Genomic DNA, 20,678 nt, shown 5'->3' on the forward strand with positions numbered 1-20,678 from the left:
AGAACTACTGAGCTCTGTACTCAAGTCGCCTCCACGGCTCTTGTGACTGGCCCCTGCCGGGAAGGGGTCTTGGGGGGGAGGGGTGTCTCCAAGAGACAAGAGCCCCACTTGCACGCGCGCATCCCAGCTCTCATCCTCAGCCTCTTACGGGTACGGGGCCGCGCTGACCCGGTAGCCGTAGCATCTGGAATGCTGGGTTAGGTGCGCAAGGACTACCCACTACCCTTCCCTGCCCGTGTGTCTCACCTGGCTCCCGCGTCGGGGGCGGTCCCAAGCCCTGGGGAGGAATTGAGATCGCGAACCCGGCTCGGCCCTAGAGGACCAAGCGGTGCCGCGCCGCGCCTAGCCGGGCGGGAGGTTTGGGGGTGCAGAGCGCAGCCCCGCCCCGTCCTGCGCCGCGGGGCTCCCGAGCTTAATACGACCGCAAGCGCTGGCAGCGTGGGGGAGGGGTCCTTTCGCGGGCGACCCGCCCCTGCCGCACCTGTCCCGATCTCTCACGGTGGCCGCCGTAACGGGGTCTGTTGTAGCAACCCAGGGAGACGCCAGGCGCCCCGCCCCGGGCTGCGTGGCTCTCGCGCCACCCCCTCCCAGACCAGAAAGTCTCTCTGGATGGTAGAGCCCAACCCCTTTCCGCAAGATTATCCCGACTTCAACCTGCTCCATCCGGAGCATGTTAATAGGATTGGGAAACCGAGGCCCACGGCTCGAAAAAAAACGTTAACAGCGCGCTAGAAAACTTTGTACCTGGGTAACACGCCTGCGTCTGCCTCCCAGGCCGCCAGGGCTCAGGCACCTTCCGCCCAGGGGAGGAGACCGGGCGGAGCTGGTAGGGAAGGAGAGACAACTGCCAGAATCCTACAGGTGAAACTCTCTGGAGACACCCAGGGATTTTATTATCCGTGGTGGCAGGCTTCAACCCAGAGGGAGCCCCAGACCCCCAGCTCGGCGACATGGCATCATGCCCAATCTGCTGGAGGGACCATGGCTAATAATCTCCAAAGACCTTAATAATTTACTGACAGCTCTCCACCAAGCACAAGCTATGTGTCTTTGGGCAAGCTATTGGGGGAGAGGGGTCTGTGTTTTTCAACATTTTGGAAAAGTTTATTGTCCTGCAGATCTACAATGCAAAGGGAGTCGGGGCCAGGACACAGATCCAGCCTGCGGGTTCAGGCTGTGATTCAGAACCATGACATTAGGCAGGTCCCAATCTGCATCCCCTCGGAAAGAATGGAGACACAAATGAAGCTAGTCTGTAGGTTACGCCTGAGAGATTCCCGTGGACAGGTGAGTTCAACATACCAAGAGCAAAGTTAGATATTTGATCTACTTTCTTTTTTCTCCTTGATTAATTGGCCCACATTTCAAAGAAGTCTTTAAGCACTTGAGTTAAAAAAAAAAAAAAGACAGAGAGCTGTGTGGGGCCTATTTCAGGACGCACGTGGAGTAATGTGGTACCTCCTGGGGAGAGCTGCCAGCTGCAAATTCCAGCCCTCCTCTGCTTCCTTAGGTGTAAGAGCTGATAACATGTTAGTTGAATGAAGAAAGCAGGAATCCACTAGTAATCCCTCAGAAAGAAAGAAGCCCTGGCTGAATCACACAGGCTGATTTCTGTGATAATCTTTGGGTTCCTTGCAAGCAAGGGGCCCTCCCTTGGCTCCACCTCCCCTAATTCCATCAATCTTGACCCCAGAGAGCCGTGTCACAGAAATGAAAACTGGACTGTTGGCTCCAGGATCCCAGCTGGAAGATGCATGCCAAGACACCCTGCTTCTGCCAGACTCCAACCCCCAAACCCTCACCCCGGCAGCCTGTGCTGCAGACAGTAAGGGAAGCAATGGGACAGAAAACACCGTTGAACTGTCTACTGTCCCCATGTGCCAACACCGTTGTTACATTCAATAAAAGCTTCTCTTTGGGACTCCAGCTTCCACCAGCCCATTGCCCCAGTGTGTGCTCTGACTCACCCATGCCCACCCCACTGCCCACCCCACATACATACCTTGCTCTGCTTGCTGCTTGGAGCCTTCAGTTTGGCATTTTAAGGACAGGATCCTGCCTGTGCCCCAGTTTCTTTGTGTTCCTGTATCCAGTGCAGCCTTGTCCTCAGCTCAAGCCATATCTCTGAGTCTAATTCCTCACATAGAAAGATCTAGGATCGGGAAACACCAGCGAGAGCCTGAGGTGGTATTTCAGACACACACATACACCTCACTCTGTCTGTCTCTAAGCCTACTGTGAGCTTTCAAAAGTTCCTAGACTGCCACTTATCTGAGTCAGGACCTCTGCAGGTATTCTTATTTCTGGTGGGCCTGCAAAACTGCACACATCACCCAGAGCCTTACTTGTGTTTTGTGTTCATTTGTTTTCCTTTAGTGTAGGAAAGGGGGCATTGCCCTTTGTGCTACTGAATTTCTGAGACCCCGGTTTGGTTCTGCATGCTGGCTGCACACGCAATGATGGAGAAGAAAGGACGATGACCTTGCAGAAAGAGACCCTTCCTCCCATCTGATAATGAGGTCTTTTTTCTTCCAATCCCTAGAGCAGGCATCCGTTCATCCAAATACTCACATCCCTCATGTTAGGATTTCTCTGAAAGGGAGGCATACAGAGAACTAAAAGCAAAGACATGCTGTGGAAATTCCAGGCAAAACTGCCTTTTTGGTCCTGAGAAAACCATTGTCAATCTATTGTGACTAACATTAGCCCAATGCTCACTGCACTCAACAGCTCCTGGAGAAGCCCTGGCTTGGGGTTTCAAACTGTTGTGGGAGAAGAATTCTCCAGGCTGCCTGAGGGGGGCGTGATCTGACCAAGTCCTTTGGCTAGCAGGGGAAACACTGAAGGCTGAGGATGGATGAAATACAGGGGTGAGTGCAGACAAGCCAGTGGTGGTACGCAGAACCAAACGAAGGCAGGGATGCCCTGGTCAAAGCAGCAGCTTAGGCAGCACACCTCTCCCTCCCTGGTCCCTGCCAGATCTCTTGTACTTCTGCAATGTTCTAAACTTGGTTCCACTTAGAAAACGTTCCACTCCCTTCATGTTCCCCAGAGTCACACATTTGGAAGTGCATTCCTATCTCAGCTTCTAGCTTGGAATTTCTCACCTCCCCAGCAGCTGAGCCCCCACCACTCAGCCCACCTGAGTGTCCTTCCACTCTCTTTTCATGGGTTCATTTCCTCGTGTTTGTCCTAGAACACCTCCTAGCACTTTATCTGCACACAGGAGCCCAGAACCCGTGAACTAAACTAAGCAATAGAAGGAAGCTGAGCTTGTTCTGGAGCCAGTCCTGTCTATTGAGTCTTCCTAGAGAGTGTGTGGACAGTGGGCAGGTGGGGGGCTTGGCTAGACAAAGGGCCTGCTGAGTTCTATCCCGGATGCAGGGTCATCTCTCCACCCCTATATACTCGCTCTCATCTTCCTACCTCCTGTTGGTGGCATAGACTGCAGAATGTAGGAGTCAACCAGATGGGTTGATACAGCCCAGTACAGAAGAATCACAAGTTCAAGACCAGCACTAGCTGGTGGTGAAGCCCTGTATGAAATGAATAAACAAAAAAAATAGAGGAGTCGATGCCCCAGGGGAAGCTTGCAATCAATGTGGAAACAGGGTGGGTGGTAGGGGGCCACCGGGCCTCTTAAAGCTGAGGAACAGTCTGCAGAAGCTGCCGGGACCTCTTGGGGTGCCTGTGGGGTTTTTCTTACTGATAGCAGAGACCCACACAATCAACTTTTATTGGATGATTTGTTCCTCTGTCTCCTCCATGGCAAGCAACTAAGTAAAACCTCTCCATGAATGATGGATGGACAGAGTGCCCACAGGGCTTCTCAGGCAGAATCCATCCAATGTGACTCTGGCTTATTCTGATACATGTTGGCATATCAGCAAACAAATTAAGAACTGTGTCTGACCAAACAGAGTTGTTATACCACAAGCTATATCATTTGAGGATATTTTAATATTCACAGAGAAATCATGTCTTGGGGGAAAACACCACCAACAACAAACAAACAAACACACTTGCAAATGTGAGGATCTGGGCTCAGTCCTCAGAAACAAACATCAACAACAACAAAACCGCAATGAGGCTGGAGAGATGGCTCAGTGGTTAAGGGCACTGGCTGCTCTTCTGGAGAACCTGGGGTTCAATTCCCCATACCCACATGGCAGCTCACAACTATCTGTAACTCCGGTTTCAGGAAATATGATGCCTTCTTCTAGCCTCTGCAGGTACTAATCACTGGTTTTACACATACATATGTAGGCAAAACACTCATAAAATGGGAATAATTTTTAAATTAATATTATAAAACATTTGAGGAAAATGCCCATTTGCTGAATGTGTACCAACCTTTGTCTTTGTCACTGTCCCTAAGCAAAGTGCTACAACAGCTCTTTGCACAATGTTTAGTTGGATTAAGTCTTCCAAGACATCTGAGGAATATTTATGCAAAAACCTGCGGTTAAAGCAGAGGTCTGAACACCTTACTTTGGGGTGTCCTGGAGCTCCTGTCATCATCCTCCCTACCAAGGTGTTAAGGGACCCTGTACATGTACATGGAATCACAGAGTTGGGCCACCAAGCTGTCCTCCATACCCGGTCACATTGTTCTATGTGGGTGGTTTCATTAGGAGCAGCTTTTTCTACACAGCTACTTCTCTGAAGGGATGTGAGGTTTTTAATGTATCGATTGGTAAAGCCGTGAATGGGGTTGACCTGGACAAGAGATGGAGAAGTTGGCAGGTTGCCCACTTCTGCAAGCGCCTGCTTCCTTTGCCCTCGACTGGATCAGAGCTAAAGAAATCCATTCTAGGTGGAACGGGTGCTATAAAAGTCAAAGGGAAATGGTTCAGCTTTTGTGACAAGGTGGAAGGCCACCAGGGACAGTCTGGGTGTGAGTGGAATATCCCTGCAGCATGCTGGGCATTCCTGGGAAGAATTTGTAGCCCAGAGCACAGCCAGATAATGAAATGATCCTGTCAGAAGTCACTTAGCTTCCATTCCCTTAGGGAGCAGAAGGTGCTAACCCAGGGTTTCGGTGGGTGCTCTGTGTTATTTTAATAAAATAAAATGCCACTTCTCTCTGCCTGCACTACCCCCACTAGCCAGCCTGGGTTTGAGGGATATAGACTCTCAGAAATCTGGGGACCCACCTCTTGCCTCCTTCCTCCGGCAGATTCTTTCTCTCTTTCTGATGTGTTGATTTTGAGACAGAGTCACATGTAGACCAGGCTGGCCTCAAATTCAAGACATAGTCAAGGATTACATAGAATACCTGATCCTTCTGCCTCCACCTCCCAATGGCTGGGATGTCAGGTATGTGGTACCATGTTTGGCTCAGTGTGTTCTAGGCTGGCTCCTGCTGAGCCTCCTTCCCTGGGCTCTGTCTTCAGCCTTTGCAGAAGCTCTAATGACAAAGCAGGTCCAGCCAAGGCAGGGAACTGAGGGTGTCAGGGACAGAACAGGCTTAAGCTGGGTGTCACCAAGGCAAGCAAGCCCTGACAACACAGTGTTCTCCAGGCTTGAGCCACTTGATAAACTGCTCTACACATGTCCTCTCCCTACCTGCCCCTTCTGCCATCTAGTGTCAGCTGATTAATCATAAGCTAGGCGGCCTGGGCTCCCACGGAACAGCTAGAGGGACCTCTCCAGTCTCTGTTTGAAGGAAAGAATTCAATGGAAAGAGACACAGACAGTTTGAGTGGAAATTTATTTATCAAAAGCTAAACAAGCACTCCAAAGAGACAGGAGTGGGCTGACCCATGGTGGGAGCCGCTTAGTGGGTTCTACGTTGTAGATTTTAAAGAAGGTTTTATGAATATTTATGGGGTGTGTGGCATTTTCAAGGAGTGAAGTGGTCTTTTATTCTTCCTAACTCATAGTGGACTGCTTTTTTTTAAAAAGTATTTCTCCCAATGCTCCTCTAGTAAAGCCCACAGTGCTTAAGGGTGTTGAGTTGCGGAGGTCACAATTCAAATGATAATGTAATGAACTTGGGGTCTTTTGAATGTGCAGACCCTTCATTAGTGTAAATGAGTGAGTGGCAATTGAGAAAGCAACCCAGTGCCTGAGCTTCTGGTCTACCAGGGATGCACTATATGAGGCTTCAACCACAGAGGGGCCTTCTGACCGTTGAGAGACACAGCTTCCAAGGCACAGCTGAAGTTTTCCGAGCTCCCCCATATCTTCACACTTGCCTCTCCTGTATCAAAACCCACTCATGTGCCTCATGAAGCTGCTCTCTGCACCCCTGAAACCCCTGTGTTTCATCTACCATGTTCTTAAAACAAGCTGAGATGGACCAAACTTGGCTGTTTCCATGGCAGCAGATACTGGGAGATCAGGTGGCAGGTGTCTGAGAGGGTCTCCTCATCATCAGGTGCCCCTTCTTAACCTGCTTTATTGTTCTAACACCAGCCAAGTGTCCTGAGACGATGTATAATAGAAAATTACAAGGCTAAGTGGCTGGACTCCATTTCAACTCTCCAGCCATTGCTCTTACAATTACTTTATTATTTTTCTTTTTATAGACAGAGAGATTTTAAATATTTTCTCATTTATTTTGTACAGTTTTGTTTTCTCTTTAATTTTTAACTATGCATATGTGTGTGTGGCACATGTGTGTGAGAGCCCACTGAGGCCAGAGGTGTCAGATCCCTGGATCTGGATTCACAGGTTTTTATGAACCACAGGATACGGGTCGAGGGACCTGAATCCAGTCCTCTGAAAGAGCAGTATGTGCTTTTAACTGGGGAGCCATCTCCTCAGCCCCTCACTCGTGTGTGTGTGTGTGTGTGTGTGTGTGTGTGTGTTTGTACATGTTCAGGCATGTGTGTGCATGTGTGGTGTGTGTGTGTGTGTACATGTGCAGGCATATGTGTGCATGTGTGGTGTGTGTGTGTGTGTGTGTGTACATGTGCAGGCATGTGTGTCACAGCACACATGAAGAGGTCAGAGGACAGCTTGCAGAGGTCAGTTCTGTTATTCCTCCATAGGAATCATGAATGATGAACTCAGGTTGTCAAGCTCAGCAGCAGGTGCCTTTACTATGCAGCCTGCTTGCCAGCCCCACAACAGTTATTTAAGGCAAAATGTTGGCATTGCCCAATGGGCAGAGACACATCTGTGTGACAGGCTACTCAAGTTCTGTTCTGAACCTGGCTCTGACTGCTGAACGTTCAGGCCTCGAACCTGGAGGAGGATGGTGACTGGGGTTGTGGGAACACTCCTGTTTTGATCCTAGACTTTTCTGATTTGTGTTATAAGCAAGATTGGCTAATTGTGCACCATAACTTTTAAAACCTTAATTTCTCTCTCTCTCTCTCTCTCTCTCTCTCTCTCTCTCTCTCTCTCTCTCTCTCTCTCTGTCTCTTTCTCTCTCTGTCTCTGTCTCTCTGTCTCTCCCTCCCCCCCTCTCTCCCACGCAAGGGAACAAGCCCTGGTGTGCCACACCAAGAGAAGAAGCCACACCAAATATCCTTAAGCCAGGTGGGGTGACTGGCACCTGTAATCCCATTGCTTGAGAGATTGAGACAGGAGAATTCTGGAATTCTGTGAGCTTGAGATAGAGTGAGACCCTGCCTCAAAAGAACATCTGTAGTACCCAGAACAGAAAACACTGTAGAAGAGTGGCCCACTGGTATAGTGGGTGGAACAAGCTTAGTTTGTAACGTGCCATGGGGAACTAAGGTTCCATTTCTACCATCCAGACAAGCTCCGGAGCCAGCTCTCGGCTCTAGGCATATCCAGACACTCTACAGCACTGGGTTTCATGGGAAAGCTGAGCCAGAGCAGCCCACCACAGAGACTCAGGACATTTGCCAGCAGCTCTCACCAACACTGGCTGAGAGAACTGGAGGGACAGCAGAGCTGACAACCCATCGTGGAAGCATCCCTATGGAAGGGTTAACCCTACACCTATTGGATGAGTATAACCTGCGTCTATTAACAAAGATGGGGTTCTAAGGGAATGATGAATTAGAACTAGACAATTCTATGGACCTGAATCCCAGAAACCTAATGGGTCGGGGTGCATTTCTGAAACCCAGAAACTCCTCCTTGCACCTGATGGAAACATGCCAGACTTGTTATAAAGGAAGTTTCTGGACCCCACAAAGAAGTGACAACTTCCCAGCTGGGCACTGGTTCCCACACTCATCCCACAAATGAGACTCCAGGAAAGTAATTCTCTACACTCTGGAGACCAGGATCTTTCTCAGAGTGTGGGAAACAATCCACTGTGTATGTCATTCTTATCAACTCCTGGTTCTGACCACTCCTCATGTGCCAATTCCTTTCAACCCAAATTCTGACTGAAGACAGCACTGCAGCAAATGTGCTTTGACAATTTACCTAAGTGGGAAGTGCCGTCCCTGTGGAGGTATCAGTCTTTCCCCATGACCCTGGGGATCACCCCTTGGGGACTATCATGGTAAATTTCCATTGTCAAGTTGATTGCATAAAGAAAACCCCCAATGGAACCAGAGAGGACTCAGTGGTTAAGAGCACTTGCTGCTCTTGCAGAGGACATGAGTTCAAATCCCAGCTCCCACATGGTGGCCCACAGTCATCTGTAACTCCAGTTCCAGGGGATCAGATGCCATCTTCTGAGTTCCACTGGGCATGAGGCATGCATGTACATATATGCAGGCAAAACACCAATACACATAAAACAACAGACAACAGTAACGATGATGATAATAATAATCTTTTGAATAAAACACACACAGAGACACACACACACACACCACCTAGGAAGAATTGCATGTGGTTTCAGTGATTGTAATCCCAGCACCAAGGAAGTAGAGGCAGGAGAAGGAGAGAGAACTAACCCTCTCAGTTGTTCCCTGATACCCATATGAGCACCTTGGTATATGCTCCTACACAAACAAAATATAAATGTTATAAAAATTTTTAACCTAAAAAATAAATAAAAATGAAGGAATAAATAATTAGGAAATTATTCCACATCTAACTCCACATCTAACAGAGGGCTGATCTCCAAAATAGACAAAGAACTCAAGAAATTGCCAAATAATCCAATCTAAAAATGGGGTACAGATCTAAACAGAAAATTCTCAGCACAACAATCTCAAATGGTGGAAAGACGCTTAAGGAAATGCTTAACATCCTTAGTCATCAGGGAAATGCACATCAAAATCACTCTGAGATTCCATCTTGCACTGATCAGAATGGCTAAGAACAAAAAGCCCAATGACAACTTATGCTAGAAAGTATCTGAAGAAAGGGGAACACTTCTCCATTGCTCCATGGCAAACTTGTACAGCCTCTATAAAAATCAGTATGGCAATTTCTCAGAAAATTAGGGATCAACCTACCTCAATACCCTACAATACCACTTTGAGGCATATACCCAAAAAAGGCCATTCACACCAGAAGGACATTTGCTCATCTATGTTCATAGAAACATTATTCATAATAGCCAGATCTTGGAAACAACCTAGATGCCCCTCAACTGAAGAATGAATAAAGAAAATGTGGTATATTTACATAATGGAGTACTACTCAGTGGTAAGAAACAGTGACATCCTAAAATTTGCAGGCAAATGAACAGAACTAGAAAAAAAAACACCCTGAGTGAGGTTACCCAGACCCAGAAAGACAAACATAGTATGTACTCACTCATAAATGGATACCAGACATAAAGCAAAAGATACTCAGCCTACAATCTACAACCCCAGAAAAGCTAAAACCCTCTTCCAGAAGCAGATGGAAGCAGATGCAGAAATCCACAGCTAACCATTGGGCCAAGCTCCTGGAGTACAATCAAAGTGAGGGAGGAGTAATAATATGAACACAGGAGTTGAGACCATGATGGGGAAATCCTCAAGATCAGTGGACCCGAGCTAATGAGAGATCACTGACTCAGGTCCGACAAATGGCGAACCTGCATAAGAACAAACTAGATGCCCTTAATACAGGTGACAATGGTGTGACTGGGACAATATATGAGGCCAATGGCAGTGGGTACAAGATCTAACTCTAATGCACAAACTGGCTTAGTGGAGCCCATTCTGTATGGAGAGACACAACCTAGACACAGGGGCTTGGAAGATGGAGAGGTGCCTTGGTCCTGTCTCAATGAGATGATGGAGCAGACTTAGACTTCCTAGGGGATGTCTTACCCTCTCTCAGGGGCAGATGGGAGGTGGGGTGGGAAGGAAGTGGAGGGAGCACGAGGAGAGGAAGGAGGGGGAATGGGAATTGTAATGTAAAAAATAAATTAATAAAAAAGAAATATTTAGGGTATCAATGAAGACTCCTCTGGACATCTATGTGAGGACAGAAGACCCTGAATGTGGGTGACATCATCCCATGGGCTGTATAAGGAAAGTCAGCTGTGTACTGCTGTTCTGTGTCTGCCTCCTCTGCCACAGTGCCATTCCTGCCCTGATGGACCACATTCCTCAGAATCATGAAACCAAATTGGGCCTTCCTCTGTTCAGTTGAATTTACTCTTGTCAATGGGAAAAGTAGCTAATACAGGGGGCCTGAAGTACTCTAAAACAGAGATCACTGTCTCCCAGGGTGATCCCGAGGGCCTAATGGCCTCCTTCATTGACTGTGCCAAGCTTTTGTATGAAGTGGGTCTTTGCAGTGATGGCCCCATGGCTCTAGGTTAATGAGGCTGTCAATACCTCATTTATAGATGGCACATTACACAGAGTTATCGCTGGTGTCTTTTGATTAGTGCGTCTGCCCTTGGCTTCTTCTGTGTGTATCCTAAGTGCCTTTAATGCCAGCACTGGGTAGTGTTTGTCCCAAGACTGTCAGTAAGCCAAGAGATGAATACATTTTGGTGCTATTGGAGGCATAGAGGAAAATATAATCAAGCCAGAAGAAAAAAAGGGGTTGATATACAAAGACCCTTGTGGGACAGGGAAGGGGGAATGAGTGATGACTTAGCTGTTAAAAGTACTTGCTGCTCTCAAAAGTGACCTGGGTTCACTTCAGGTGAACCCAGCACCCATGTCAGGTGACTCACAACTGCCTATAACTCCAGCTTTAGGAGTGTAATGTCCTCTTCTGGTCTCCAAGGACACCTGCACATACATGCATGAATCCACACACAAACTCAAATGCAGAATCACACACATCATTTAAAATAAATATTTAAAAGAAGATTTTCATGGACAGACAATAACTTTGATTGGTCTATACAGATGACCTGACTACCTGGATGTGTGTTGTTTTATTTTTGATTCTGTAACGAACACTTTGAAAGCTTAAGAGACTGTGTGGACACGTGTGTTCTCAAAAATGGCAAATTAGGCAAAGGAGCAGCTAAGAACTGCAAACAGCCAGCAAAGTCATCTCCTAGACTTGGAAACTTCAGGCCAAGCCATAGGACCACAAACATGACTCTTCCGTTCAGTACACTAGAGCATGCCGTGGTGAAGGCTGAAATATTTCCACACTGAAAAATAGAGTCAATTACACAAGAGTTCATTGCAGCAGTTTGAGTGCTTTTTTATTAATTAAATTCATTTATTTTGGATCCCAATAGTTTCTCCTCCATCGTCTCCTCCCATTTCCTCCCCATAGCACCCCCCATCCACTCTTCTGTTCAGAAACATGGGTATTGACAAAGCATGGCATTATTTTTAGCGTGGTCTTTTTTGGAGTCAAGATTAATAACTTCCCCCTTGTTGTGAAGCCCCAGTCAATGTTACCCATGGTAGAATCACTGGTAACATTTCTCAGGGCAATTAAAGAACCAGCTATTCCGCAATGGCTGGATAGCAAGGCAGTTGCACACATTCTATACTTGGTTGAATTTGCATGCAGACCCTACCTGTTCGGAGGACCCATTTACTGAGTTAGACAGCAGTGAGGTAGCTGTTGGGCCCATTTAGAGACAACAATGTCTTTATGGGCTTCTAATGTCTTTATCCTAAGACCAACCATCCTGAAGTTGGTGCAAGAGGCCACCAGAGCTACCCAGAGGGACAAGGTGAGTTACATATAGAGGACAGCATCTCACAGCCTAGCTGGAGAGGCAACTGCATAAGAAGGGGAAAGTGGTTAGCCCTTTTAAAGAATGGGGGAGCCACCTTTAATCCCAGTACTCAGGAGGCAGGGGCAGGCAGATCTCTGAGATCAAGGCCAACCTGATCTACAGAGTGATTTACAGGACAGCCAGGGCTAAACAGAGAAACCCTGTATAAAAAAAAAACAACAACAACCAAAAAAAATCTCAAAATCAAACTATGTAAAAGACATTCCTGAAACACCAGCTATGGTCTCCACAAGGCTGGCACTCAAACATTAACAAACAGTCTGCCTTGGGAGGCAGAGGCAAGAGGATCACTGAAAGTTCCGGGCGAGCATGGGATATCTATAGTGAGACTATGCCTGAGGACAGAAAATGTCATTGTCAAGATGTCCGATGAGTAAAAAGGCTTGTTGCTAAGCCTCCTCCTGAGTTCAAGCCCTGGGACCTACATGATGGAAAAAGAGAATGGACTTCTGCAAGTTGACATCTGACCTCTACACATATACTGTGGCATGCCTGTGCTCACACACATGTATATCCAAAATAAATAAATGTAAGTATTATTGTTCAGTATCCATAGTATGAATTATATTCTAACACAACAGGTCAAGTCTGAAAAACAATTAGGAGCAAAGTTTAAATAAATGCTTCGAGGGATTGGAAGATGGCTCGATAGGTAAGAGCACTTGCCGCTCTTGCAAAGAACATGGGTTTGGTTCCCAGCACCCATATTGGGCAGATCACAACCATTGTAACTCCAACTGCAGGGGTGCTCCCTCTGTCCTTTATGGGCATTGCAATCACATGGCACACACACACACACACACACACACACACACACACACACACGAGAGGGAGAGAGAGAGAGAGATGAATAAAAGTAAAATATTTTTAAACTTAAAAAAAACTACTGGACACCCCCATGGAGGGCCTCACCCTCTTGGGGAAATGAGGGGATAATGGGGGGTTGGGGGGAGGGCACGGGAGGAGGGGAGGGAAAGGGAGAGGGACCTGGATCTGACTTGTGAAGCAACCTTGTTTCTTATCTAAATTTAAACTGAAAAAAAAAAGAATCTGCACACCATCCTAGCTTTATTAAAGTATAATTAGAACAGAAAAAATCCATAACTAGCATATATAATTGAGAGATAGAGTGTATGCTTGGTTCATATGCAAATACCTCAAATTGACATCAATGAGTAACGTAAATGGAAATAATGATTTAATCACATTTTGGGGATGCAAAATGTGAAGATAGTCATGAGAAACGTGTTTGATACAAAGTACATTTAATAAAGAAAAATGTCTATCTTAAAAAAAAACTCACAGAGACCGAAACAGTACTCACAGGGCCTAAACAGGTCAGCAGTAGGTCCTCTGTATATATACTAAGTTTACATGGTCCTCTGAATATACACTACAGCTTTCAGTTTAGTATTTTTGTGGTACTCCTGAACGTGTAAACGAGTGGGTACCTTCCTGTGGGCCTCTTTTGTTTTTCTGTTAGCTTATATTTTTTGATATGATGGTTTTGTTTTATCTTGTAATATTTGATTTTGTTAAATAAATGCAAAAGGATGGATGTGACCCCTCCCTCAAGAACAGAAAAGAAAAATCACATAATGTATTGGCATTTTTAAATTCTTGATCTATCAAATCAACAAAAATTTCTTTCAATCACAAAAAACATATTTGAAGTCATCTTGACTTGCTCATATATTAGATAAAAACGTTAGTTTTTCACAGAACTAGTATGTGTGTGTATGTGTACATATAGCTAAAATATGCTTTTATAGTAAATATTCTAGCACACTTGACTGTCAAATACACATATTTCCTTGTAACAATGTAATGGGGAACAATAAAATGATGTTTTATTACCCTTTCCATGAAAACTAAAACTCAAAAAGATTAAAGATTGAGAGCTATGCCACCTGTAAAAAAAAAAACTACTGGGCTTTATATTATAAAGCACCTGTCAGTTACTTGTCCAGCAGATCCCAAGTTCCTCTCAATTTCCTTTCATACAGTTTGTCGGATTGCACTGTGTACAGTCAATACCCACCCCACACTGTCACCTGTGCTTCCCCGCCACAGCGAGATGCTGGCTAGGACACAGGACTCGCTTTGGTTGTGGAGCCTGGATGACACTATCCATGAGAAGCTAACCACAGGTGCCACCGCACTCACACCAGCCTACTGTCCAGAGGAAGAAATGCATGCTAAGACTGGGGGCAGCGTTTGTTACAAGGAAAAGCTGACTAATACACACTGGATGCAGAAAGGCCGCCACTAGGTCACAGATGCTCTGATGACCACATTCCACCCAAACAGTGACTGGGACACGCAGTCAGTGCCTACAGATATGTCATCTGTGTTGTGAAGAACAAATAGCTCCGAGACATGTTTGCCAATGTATATTTACAGCTTAAGTTTCACAGGTGTGCACGGGTCTATAAATATATGAAAATTCACCTGTGAAAATACATAACAGGTTAAAAATACTTGTTTCTTAGTATTAAGAAGTAGGAACAAGTATTCATATCAACAGGAACAACATCAGCCTTGTAGGGGAGAATTAGGACAGATTCTTCACAAATCATGTTTTTTGCTCCTTCTTAAATAAATAATTATTACATGGGTGGTTAAAAGATAATTCAGTGGAGCTACACAGATGGCTAAGCCATTAAGAGCTCTTGCTGCCCTTGCAGAAGACCCAAGGTCAGTTCCCAGCACCCACATGACAGCTCATGATGCCTGTAATTCCAGTTCCAGGGACCTGATGCCCTTTTCTGGCCTCTGGAGACAACACATACAGGTGATGCACAGAGATGTACATGCAGACACATGTATACACAAACTTTAAAAATAATAATTAAAATATTTTAAGTAAATCTTTACAAAAATTATTCAAATGTTATAAAGCAAATTGCCACTAAAGTGTCTCTCTCCCTTTATGACTCCTGTCACCAATCGAGTCCATGGGTCTTGCTGTCACTCTAGAAGTCTTTCCTATATTTTCCAGTAACCCCCTAAGTCACCAACAGGCAACCTCTAAGGAAAAAGAATTGAGAATTTAAATGGATGTCCCACCAGGATTAATTCCCACCGTATTAGCTGAAACTAATTGGTTTCTCATTAAAGTGACAGATTAAAATCTAATCCTCACATTTCTACAAATAAGAAAAACAAAAGCTTTGCCCTCTGACTTGTTTACCTCCTTGAAAGGTTTACATTTGTCTTTGGGAAAGAAATATATTGAACATAGGAAGACAAGGAGACCACTTTAGCAAAGGTCTTAAAGAAAAAATGTTACGGAGACCACGTCCCCCACTCCCCTTGCACTCACAGAACCATCCTGTGGATTAGGAGGAGTTTTCCACTGTAGTGGAATTGGCAGGCACAGCACAAGGCCACCTAAACAAAGAACACATGAGTTGTCATGATGGATTTCTGGAGAATTCACAGTGATCACTGCTGGGATCCGAATGTTATTAAGGGCACAAACAGGAGTGGGTTGGAGTAAAGCCACCATCAAGATGGCTCAGTGCTTGCTGAGCCTGTATGAGGACTTGAACTCAGTCCTCAGCAACCACACACAAAGGCAAAAGTCAGAGACAGGAGGATCCCTGGGACTCATTGGTCTGTCATTCTATTGTTTCATAGGCTAATCAAGGAGCCCCAGGCCAATGAGAGACCCTGTCTCAAAAAAATAAGGTGGATGCCCCTTAGGAGTAACATCTGAGGTTGATCTCTGAGGCCCATATTCACACATATACATACGTATATGCACATACACGATTATGTGCATGTATGTATTCATGCACACACACACACACACACACACACAGTTCTGACACTGAGGACAGAGCTTGTAGCACACAAAACTCTGGGGACAAATGTCAACCAAATGACAGAATTTCACTGTGCTACCTAGTCTGGTCTTGAACTCAAACTGGGAACAACCCAGGAGGCCATCAAGAGCAGAAGACAGAAGTAGAGGTTGTCTGCCACATCACCATAGCAGCTCAGTGATGCAAGGACCAGACACTCACATTCGGCATCCTGGGTACCTTTTCCCATCCCACAGCCTGCCATTCCATACCTCCCAGTGACACCTGTGACTCTGTGGACAGAAAGGGTTGAAAAACCACAAGCAGAGTCTATGGAGATGGAACAAAGTCGGCAGTGGCCTGCAGACTGTGCTTCAGGGAAAGCAGGACCAGCTAGGGTTGTGAGGATGGGGGTGGGGCTGCAATGTGATGGTTGTGTCACAGGCACCCACTAGTGCTCTAGTCTGCGTGTTGTTTGCCTCAAGTTTAGCCCCAGTGTCAGAATTCTGAGAAAATAAGATCCTGTTCCTAAAATCCCTTCCCTAAGGGAAAAGTGGGCGATGTTCACCCTCCTCCTTAGGTCTCAGGAGTCCACCAAAGTTAACTCTGGGAAGCCATCAGTTTATTAAGTTTACTTAGAGTGCGCAGGTGAGGGGCTATGCACAGGAGCATGGGTAGCCTTACAGCAATCTCACTAAAAGGTCTCCACCTAGGATGGAAGATGATTCCCCATGACTGTGTAGACACACAGGAGCATGGGTAGCCTTACAGCAGTCTCACTAAAAGGTCTCCACCCAGGATGGAAGATGACTCCCCATGACTATGTAGATAGAACCCCCATAGCTCACCACCTATATCCTCCAGGTCCTCCTGAGGCCAACTGCTTGGAAGAAGGGACCTGAGGATCCATCACTGTTTCCATCCCTTGGGATGTCAGTAGTTAACGAGCCCAGCTGTGATGACCTTTTGCAAACTGGCACTGCTAATCTGATGAAGATGGTGGCAGTTTGGCTCAGAGACTAGTCCTGTTCAACAAGCCCCTTGGATGCTCATGGTGGTTTCCCTCAGAAGAGATGAATGCTGGTCCTGTAGAATAGGTCAGTTCTCACGGAAGCAAGTACTTACAGATAGAGGCCTCTACACTCACATGCCCCCCTGCCTTTCTCTATTTTTGTTTCTGTTATATTTTTTAGTGTGTGTGTGTGTGTGTGTCTGTGTGTGTGTGTGTGTGTATGTGCATACATGTCTGTGCAGGTGGATGCCAGATTAAAGGCTTACGTGTAATAAGGAAGGCCAGCCATCTCCTCTGTGATAGAGTTTTTCATGGCCTGAAGCTCGCCAGTTAGACCAGTAATTCCAGGAGACATACCTACCTCTGCCTACCAGCACTAGGACTGAACATACATGCCACCATGCCTGCTTTTCACAAGGATGCTGGATCACACTCCTGCAGCATGTTTGCTTTGCTGACTCAGTCATCTCCATAAACCTGTTTCTCTGTTATATTCGATACAGCCAAGGGGCCTTGTAGAAAGCCAAATGGATGGGGCACCTGATCCTGGATCTAAAGCCTTTAAAACTGTGAGCCACTCGAACCTATAATCCTAGCACTTATGGAAGGAAGATTGCTCAGAATTCAAGGCCAGCTTGGTTTACAAAGTATGAGCCTGTCTCAAAAAGAATACAAACAAAAGACAAACTTATGAGCAAAATAAACCTCTTTTTATTAAAAAATTAAATCAAAATTATTAACCTGGCAGTGATAATGCACACCTTTAATCCCAGGACTGGGGAGACAGAGGAAGCAGATCTCTGAATTTGAGACCAGCCTGGTCTACAGAAGGAGTTGCAGGATAACCAGGGCTACACAGAGCCCTGTCTTGAAAAAAATGTTTTTTGTTTTTGTTTTTCCAGACAGGGTTTCTCTGTATTGTTTTGGAGACTGTCCTGGAACTCGCTAAGTAGACCAGGCTAGTCTCAAACTCACAGAGATCCCCCTTCCTCTGCCTCCTAAATCCTGGGATTAAAGGTGTTCTCCACCAACACCTGGCTGAAAAAATCATTTTTATATTATGTGTATGAGTGTTTTGTCTGTGAGTACCACATGCATGCCATGTCCAGTTTAGCCCCCCTGGAGCTGTCATTACAGGTAGTCATGAGCTGCCCTGTGAGTACTGGGCACTGAACCCAGATACTTCGCAAAAGCAACCAGTGCTCTTAACTACTGAGCCATCTCTTCAGGCCGGTCTTTTCTTTTTAAAGCACGTGGCACCCAGTGTTTCATTATAGCAGCAGAATGACCTGAGACAACTATTGTTTCCCAATAGGGGATGGCTTTGCCCCTCAGAAACCACCTACCGATGTCTGGAAACATCTTTTTTGTGGTTACAACTTAGAGGGACCAGGAACTGATAAACATTCTATCACATGCAAGGCAGCTTCCATGGCAGAGTTACCCTGCCCCCAGTGTCAACAATATTGAGCTTAGAAGGCCTTGCTGTACATATATTGTTAAAACTTATCAAATTGTTCATGTTGAACACAGGCCATTTATTAAATGTCAATATAACATCAGTAAAGTTTTAAAGTAATGAAATCCCAGCCATGTCTATCACTGACTGTGCAATGTGGAGTAATTCACTTGGCCTCTCTGGGTCTGTTTTGCTTTGAAAACATGGGGTACAGTAAATAATCCATTTCCAGAATGTCTCAGCATGGAACAAAATCAGGAGATGCAAGCCAGACATAAAGAGAGAGGAAAAGACGATGCTGATTGACAGGCTTGCTTCCGAAGAGCCCTTGACTGGTTCAAGCTGTCTACTGGGCCAGGCTTCAGTGTCAGGGGCAGAAATCACTGACAACACTCAGAGAAGGATGTCTTAGCTGGACTCCAGTCCTCAGAGACACTGGAGCACCCAGAAAAACCACCTCTGATCTTTTGGTTCTGGTGCTACTGAAGGGAAAGACACATCAGCCAGAGAAGGAATCACTTCCATGGGCGCAAAACAGTCAAGAAAAACTCAGGCAGCCTGGCACCCTGGGCACAGGCACTGCACCTGGTGTGACCTTTTGGAGGATTACTAACTACTGGGCACATTCTTGCAGCTGGGCCAAGGCCCAGTTGTGGCATTATCCCCACTGGGCACTCCCACCACGAGTCCATCTCACCTTGAAGAAGGTAAATAACAGCCTCTGGTCTGGTAACAGGAATGGGGGGAGGCTCAATCAGCCCTTTGTTCCCTTGACAGCTAGGTAGGAAGGAAAGCTTGGCCTTGGCAGCCAGAACTCACTCTCCACCTCTGCCTGACACAGGGCTCCAGAGTTTGCTGGAACCTGCAGGGGGATTGACTCCCTGCACTGCTGCCATAGCAGCCTGTGCCTGCAGGCCCCTTGGCTTAGGAGTTTACTAAGGGTCTTCCTGGGACAGCAGGGTAGGGTCATGAACAGAAGCCCTGGAACTCTGAGCCCTCCATTCATTATGTTTCCCCAAGGGACAGAAACAGCTTTTGAGAGCATTGCCAGAGAGACCAGAGGGAACAGGAGTGGATTCCACAGAATTTTGGGGTCCTTAGGAAACATGGGGCTAATCAGCTGCATCAGAAGTCTCACCCCTGACCAACCATGCCCCATATCTGCTGAGGGTGTATCACAGTCTGTAGAGAATGGCAAGGGCTTAAAATGACCCTGTGGAACTCAAGCGTCCCAAGGTTTCCCTGACCTGGCCCCTGGTAAAGAGGAATTGCATTCATGTTAGAAGATCACACCTCTGTCTATAGTGTTCCCTCTGCTGAGAACACTGTGCTAGATCTTGCTGAGCTATTCCAGACATGCAGCTTTAACTCTCTGCTGGTCTGAGTCATCCTACACACACACACACACACACACACACACACACACACACACACACACACACCGTCTTTGCTCTAGGAATGCACCCACCTCCCAACCTGCAACTGAGTGTTGACTTTGGGAAATGTCTCTGTCTGGCTGGATTCTACAGAGCCACCTCCTGGGAAAGGGGCCATGCCAGGGTCATGTGGATGCCTAGCATGACTCACTAGCATTGAATAAGCTCATTTACTCCAGGTCAGACATAAGTGGCTGTTTTTTCTCTTGCCTTTTTCATTCTTTGCACTTTTAGTTTGTTTTGCGTTTTTGGAGAGTGTCTCACTTTGTAGCTCAAGCTATCTATGTAGCCCAGACTGACCTTGAACTCATGGCAATTCTGCTGTCTCAGCCTCCAGAGTGCTGAGATTACAGGTGTGAGCCACCACACCATACCAAACAGAAAGCAGGTCCACATTGAAAGAGCAGCTACTGAGGGAGAGAGCTTCCTGAAGCCTTCCCTGCCCCCAAGCTCACATGCAGAGGACAGGCCCTGAGGTCCAGCTGAAAAGCCAGCCTTCTGGGTTCAGAACAGGCCAGGCTGGTTGGGTTGGTTGTGAGGAAGAAGGAGGAAGAAGGAGACTAGCTATCCTGATCCAGCTTGTTTATCCAACAAACAATAAAACAGAGGCAGAATTGTTCTGAGATGTGGAGGGCATCCATGAGAAAGACCCCCTGGACCTGAGAGGTCTGCCCAGGAATGTGCAGAGCCTGGGAAACACAGCCTGAGGGTCAGGGTGAGAAGAGAGAGGGCATGTGGGACATCTACCCTGAGACCCACTTGGAGGTATTTCCTTCAAGCTCTACAGTTGGTGACCTCACTGTGTGACCCTGAGTTTTATGTGACCTGGACTAAGCCCAGGATAGCTGGAATGTAGTCAAACATTGATCTGCATGGTTGGCGCATATGTTCCTGGGTGATACCAATGCTGGAGGTGCTA

Source organism: Mesocricetus auratus, unplaced genomic scaffold (assembly GCF_017639785.1).
Source record: "Mesocricetus auratus isolate SY011 unplaced genomic scaffold, BCM_Maur_2.0 Super-Scaffold_4256, whole genome shotgun sequence".
Classification (NCBI taxonomy): Eukaryota; Metazoa; Chordata; class Mammalia; order Rodentia; family Cricetidae; genus Mesocricetus; species Mesocricetus auratus.